The following is a 6189-nucleotide window of genomic DNA, read 5'->3' as shown; positions in this document are numbered from 1 at the left end:
GAGAGTGACAGCCGCCTAAGCCAATCCTATGTTTCGTCCAGGATGGAAATAATGAGCTGTGTTTAATACAGATTAAACGGTCTAGAGTCACTCGATTTTTATACTCTTTTTATCAGAGTTCTTACATTTTAATTATGCATGTATATATATAGAAAGTTTAAACAAATTTGGAACAAAATTTCTTACCTACCCTGCCTTTAATTGTCCGCCTCTTACATGTCTGCGTCTTGAGAGATTGCAGAATTCAAGTGACAAATGATGCTTTATAAACAAAGTTTTGGAGGAGCGCGTTCAAACGGTCTGTCTAATCAGCTCGAGGGAGTTTTCTGCATCCCTCCGCCAACCCGCTCCTCACTCTCGGCTGGGATATGGGGCGAACTCTGGGTTTGGGCTAAACCAATTCCAAGCTTGGAGTTTGGGCAAAATAAATTCCAAACAAATTCCAAGATCGTAGCCCTCGATCCCCTTGGACAGCACGCCAAATACGCTTATAAATATATATATATACTCTATTCGATCATTTGTAAGTGTGAATCCGTGAAAACAACTGCCACAGGTAATAGTACATTATTTATATATTTATTTATTTATTGAAGATTTATTTTTGGCATTTTATTGTATTCCATAAATCAAAATATGTATTACATTTATGAAGAAAAGGTGCAGCACCCAGCTTTATCGCTATTGCCTCAGTGGTGTACAGTGTCTTTGGGTGGATTAGGATTGTTTGTGATTTGGTCTTAGTGACTTAGGAGTCCTCTTGACTACTCCTAACATTTCACAGCTTTATGAGCTAGTTTTAGTGCTAAAATACTTTGTTAAATACTCTTAGAGAAAAAATGTAGGAGTCCTAAATTTAGGACTGACACGCCCATTATTTTTAAGAGTTTCTCCTAAATCTGTAAGTTAGGAGCTACTTTTAGCTTTAAGATGTTTTGTGAATATGGCCCCAGGTACATAAGGTTGTTTGAGTGTGTTATGTTTGACACATTTCAGGGTTTTGTGCTGCAATATCCTGCCTTGTCAAACTTTAAATAAAATGAAACTAAACTATAATTTTCTTATCATAATTATAATATTTTAAACAAAAATAACATTCTTTAAGTAGCTGCTGGCATGAAGACTGTCATCAAAACAAAGCTCCAAAGATTTATATTCCAAAGGAATATTTTATTACCTTTTCGAAAATAATCCATTAAACCGATGCGATTTGAGGAGCATGTACTAATATTTTCAGTTCCATTCACTTGCGCGTTGTCTCAAGGACACGCCCACAATAGGAGGATATCATGAATATTCGCGTAAGCGCCACCCAGTGGAACAGAATATTTCAGGAACCGAATATATTGTAACACCAGCGCATTTGCGCGTGCAATTCTTGAGTGCGCGCCGCGAGCACAGTATAACGCTGATTGGACAGTCATGTTAATTTTTCTGAGTTTTACCGACATAGCCTGACAACATCTCATCTGACCGCAGTTCACTGTTGTTCAACTGAAGCTCCCTCGTCGTCATCTGCACCTTTTCCACGCTAGTTTGACTGGCACCTGGTGTCGAATGCGCGTCTGAAAAGTGTCCCGTTTGTTGTGGTTGTAAAGAGACAGTTCTATATAAACGCTTCATTTTACTTGGTGATGTTTTAAAAAAATATTTTTATTTTTGGTATTTTATATGCTCTGTTGGTGGTTTGTGGAGTAGCATCACCCGGGAGGGATATTTATTTATCCCCACCGGGGATAAAAATAATTCAGCAGAGGCAGGGATACATAGACCAGAAGGGGGGAAATCCCCCCCATCCCCACTACAAATCGCACCCTGAATCCAATAGACTTTAGCATGGAGTGGAAGCACTCAGGTGGAGCAGAGAGGCAAAACTACTTACCTGTTCAGGACTTAAAGTGCAGGTAAGTTTCATCTGTAAATAGGCTATTGTAGTTTTGTCTTTTTTTATAGTTAAGCATTAAACTGTTAACAACTGTTAGCAGTAGCACCCCATTACTCGCATCATTCAAAATACTCTATGCTAAAGGACATCATTATCTATTGTAAAATTACAATAGTAATTTAACACATGAATATTCAAATCATTTTATAATATATTTAGAGTGAGCTAGGGCAGACAACAACACAACCCTTATGAAAATTAACCATGGTTTTACTACAAAAACAAACAAAAAACATGGTGTGAATTTGGGCAGGGCATCTGGCTATATAAGCAGGCGCTCGGTATAGGATCACTGGTTCATATCAACTATAGCGGCGACAGAGTCGTGCAGCATCATAGCACAGTTAGCTATGCAGCACTTGTTCCCATATCTCAGGGAACTGAGGTTATGTTAGTAACCGAGTACGTTCCATTTCGATACTTTACTCGTACTGCGTCGCTAGACGCGGTGGGGAACCTATTCAGTCACACCGTGCTATGGTAGATGAGCGACTTGTAAGTAATTGTCCGGGGTGTCCAGAAGGGTACCATACCTCCGTAGGTCAGCTACAATGAAGCAGGCCATAGCCCGAGACCCAGATTTTATCGGGGACAAGAGAAGGCAAAAAAAACGGGTTAACTCACAGAGGTTGAGCTCAGCCTCATATAATCGTTCTAGAGCTTCACATAGCTTCGGAACTAGATGGGACCGAAAGCGTGCAGGAAGCGAAGCCCAGATGTGGGAATTTCAGCGGGTTTGAGACATAGTCAGACCCATCAAGGATTAAATCCAGCCTTAAGGCGGGAATATGGTTCCCGGAGCATTGAGCTCAGAGAGACAGTTAAGCAGAAAGGACCTGAGCCTGCAGAGCAGGGACGTCCAGCTTGTAAAACCTGACAAAAGTGAACAGCGAGGACCAGCCGGCCGCCGTACAAATTTCTGCAATGGCCACACCACTGGACCACGCCCTGGATGGAATCCCTCGTGGAATGTGCTCTGACCCCGATGGGGCATTGAAGGCCCAAGGAGGAGTATGCAAGAGCTATTGTGTCAACTATCCAACGGGATAATCTTTGCTTTGTGACCGAAAGCCCCTTGCATACAAAGAACTGCTCCGACTGCCTACAGAAGGCAGAGCGGTCAATGTAGATTTTTAACGCCCTGACAGGACAGAGCAAATTTAGCAAATTCCCTCCTGTAAGGGAGGGAGCACAGAGAGTGTGATTACTTGTGCTCTGAACAGAGTAAAGAGCACCTTAGGTACATAACCATGCCTAGGTTTCAGAATGGCCTTAGAGTCGTTAGGCCCGAATTCAAGGCAGGAGGGGCTCACAGAGAGCGCCTGTACATCTCCAACTCGCTTAACTGATGCCAAAGCTAATAGCAGAGCGGTTTTGAGCAATAGGGGTTGGATATCGGTGGATTGCAACGGTTCAAAGGGGGAGTTTTTAAGCGCTCTCAGAACCGTAGACAGATCCCACATAGGGACAGTAAAGGGCGAGGGGGCTTCAACCTCCTAGACCCTTTTACAAATCGAACAACAAGGTTGTTCCTGCCGACTGATTTCCCGTCTATAGAAGTGTGAAAAGCTGCTATAGCCGCCACATAGACCTTAAGAGTGGAGGGGGTGCCACCCTTATCCAACAGCTCTTGAAGGAAGAACAATATCGAAGATATGCCGCATGTGCATGGATCTTCACCTCGGTTTGTGCACTAAGCAGTGAAGACTGAACATTTGAGAGCATAGAGGGGCCTTGTGGATGGGGCTCTAGCCTGAGAAATGGTATTTAAGACACCCTCTGGGAGGTTTATAGGCTCCCATCGAGAGGCCATAAGTGTAGGGCCCACAGCTCGGGCTGTGGGTGCCATATCGTCATGCTCGCCTGAGAGAGGAGGTCCCATCTCAGGGGAATGGGCCACGGAGCTGCCGTGAGCAGCTGAGACATCTCTGAGAAGCAGAGTCGGTTTCTCCAGAGTGGGGCCACTAGAAGAAACTTATGTTTCTGTTCCCTGATTCACCTGATAACCTGAGGGATCAGGGCGATCGGGGGTAAAGCGTAAAGGAGAAGGCTGGGCCAATCATGGGCCAGCGCATCCCTTTCCTTCAAAAAATAGATTGGGCAGTGAGAGTTGTCTTCTGAGGCAAAGAGGTCGACTTCTGCTTCCCCGAAGATCTCCCATATTCTCCGAACCGTCTGGGGGTGGAGCATCCACTCGCCAGAGGGGACGTTGCTCCGAGATAGCATGTCAGGTTCAGTTTGCCCGGCATGTGCGGTGCTTTCAGAGAGCAACGGTCACACAGGGCTCCCCAGCCCATGTTTGACGCATCTATGAATATGACCTTCCTTTTGTGTATCATCCCCAGGGGTACACCCTGTTCGAACCACGAAGTGTCCTTTCAAGGGGCAAGGGCTGATCCACCTTGATACAAAGGCGTCTGTGACTCCAAGCTCGGGATAGAACCAGGGGTTTCAGCCAGTGCTGAAGGGGCCACATGCGAAGGAGGCCTAACTAAAGTACTGGCGATGCAGAGGCCATAAGGCCCAACATCCTCTGAAACACTCTGAGAGGAAGGGACGTGCCAATCGTGAAGGCAGTTGTCAGTTGCTGGATTGCCAGGACACGTTCTGGTGAGGCTACAGCTCTCATTTGGGTTGAGTCGAAGATGGCTCCCAAAAATGAGATTCGTTGGCTGGGAATCATCAAGCTTTTGGCATAAATAAAGTGGCTGAGGAGGAAGGATCTGTGGGATATTAGCTCGGCCTCTGACTGGGCTAACACAAGCCAGTCGTCAAGGTAATTCAGAATGCGAATTCCCATCTGTCTCAGAGGGGAGAGAGCCAAATCTATGCACTTTGTGAAAGTGCGTGGGGCTAGAAAGTAGCGCTGTCGACTGTAGTGAGGGCAGGAGAGGCAGAGGAATTTAAAGGAACTGAGTAGGGGGCGCGCCATGACTTCGTCAGCTCATCGTGAACCTCTGGGGAGAAGTGAGAGCATGACATCTCAGTGAGCGCGGCTTCTGTGTGGGATTTCCCCAGACATCGCACGCATTCACTGTGCCCGTCATTATCGTGCAGTGGTGTCCTGCACAAGCCACAGCCATGGCACGACATTTTCAACAACGTCGCAGGAAGTTTACTCTAAAATTTGCTCAGAAATTTGCTCTTTTAGTACCACAAAGCAGGAAAGCGCCAACATAGGTGCTCTGCAGGTGGCTTATGAGCAAAGTGCTGACCGGGGCTGCTTTGAGAGAGACGCAGGAGCAGAGACGCTTGAAAGCGGCGATCTGATTCGGTGCTGTGAAGCGGTGCGCTGATCAGTGCTGCTTGAGAGTGGCGAGCTGCGAACTGTGAGTGGTGAGCTGCCAGAGGCGAGCAGAAGCGAAGGCAGCTTCAAGTCCCGTAGAATCAGCGAAGAGCAGTGTTGTCATCGCTAAAGGAGAATGAATCAGTGATTAACAATGGTTTTGCTGCACTACCCATAGTTTCACCTTGGTTTTTGTAGTAAAAATGTGGTTATACACATGGTAATCCATCCGCCAAAAAAAAAAAAGTTTAATACTGTAAATTTAATTAACATAAAGGTGGTTGTTTTGCAACAAAGTAGACACGTGTTGATGAAAAAGTGTGAGACAGAGAGATATCAGGGAGATAACTACTGATTTACTTACCAACTTTACAGGAATGTTAATGACAGTTACAGGACAAGTTTGTTGATTTTCAGCTTTATTGTTAATGTCGGTATTATGTAATGTTGATAGTATGTAAATAAACAATGTGTGCTCTTTCTCCATGTTACCTGCACCCAGATATCTCCTTTTATTTTTCAGCAAAGGGGCTTTTGAATTTGCACATTTTATTCCCGCCCACTGAAAGTCACATCGACAGAGGGGTGGTGACAAAATAAAAGTGAATTATGGGTGTTTTTGGCAGAAGGGAATGCCTCAGCCCTTATTCTCCGTTTTATGAAATCATGTAACACTGATTCAGGGTTGGGAAGGGGTCAGTGTAGAAAATGAATAAACAACTTGAATATTTGATTTCTACTTGTGGGCAGGAATGAAACACACCTTTCTGCTGATTGTGCAGAAAGGTGTGCCGCTGGTGGTGCTTCAGGCACCAGAGCTGTTCTGGATACGGTTACTGAAATCCTTTATGGCACAGATTTTAAGAAAATTACAGTTGTTTGGCAAATAAAAAAAATGAAGGACAGTTACAAACATCTTACTAACATTTTATTATGTAAGCTTAATGTTACAGCTCAA

The sequence above is a fragment of the Megalobrama amblycephala genome, linkage group LG14 (assembly GCF_018812025.1).
Source record: "Megalobrama amblycephala isolate DHTTF-2021 linkage group LG14, ASM1881202v1, whole genome shotgun sequence".
In the NCBI taxonomy this organism is placed as follows: domain Eukaryota; kingdom Metazoa; phylum Chordata; class Actinopteri; order Cypriniformes; family Xenocyprididae; genus Megalobrama; species Megalobrama amblycephala.
The sequence above is the reverse complement of the archived record's forward strand: the minus strand, read 5'-3'. Positions refer to the sequence as shown.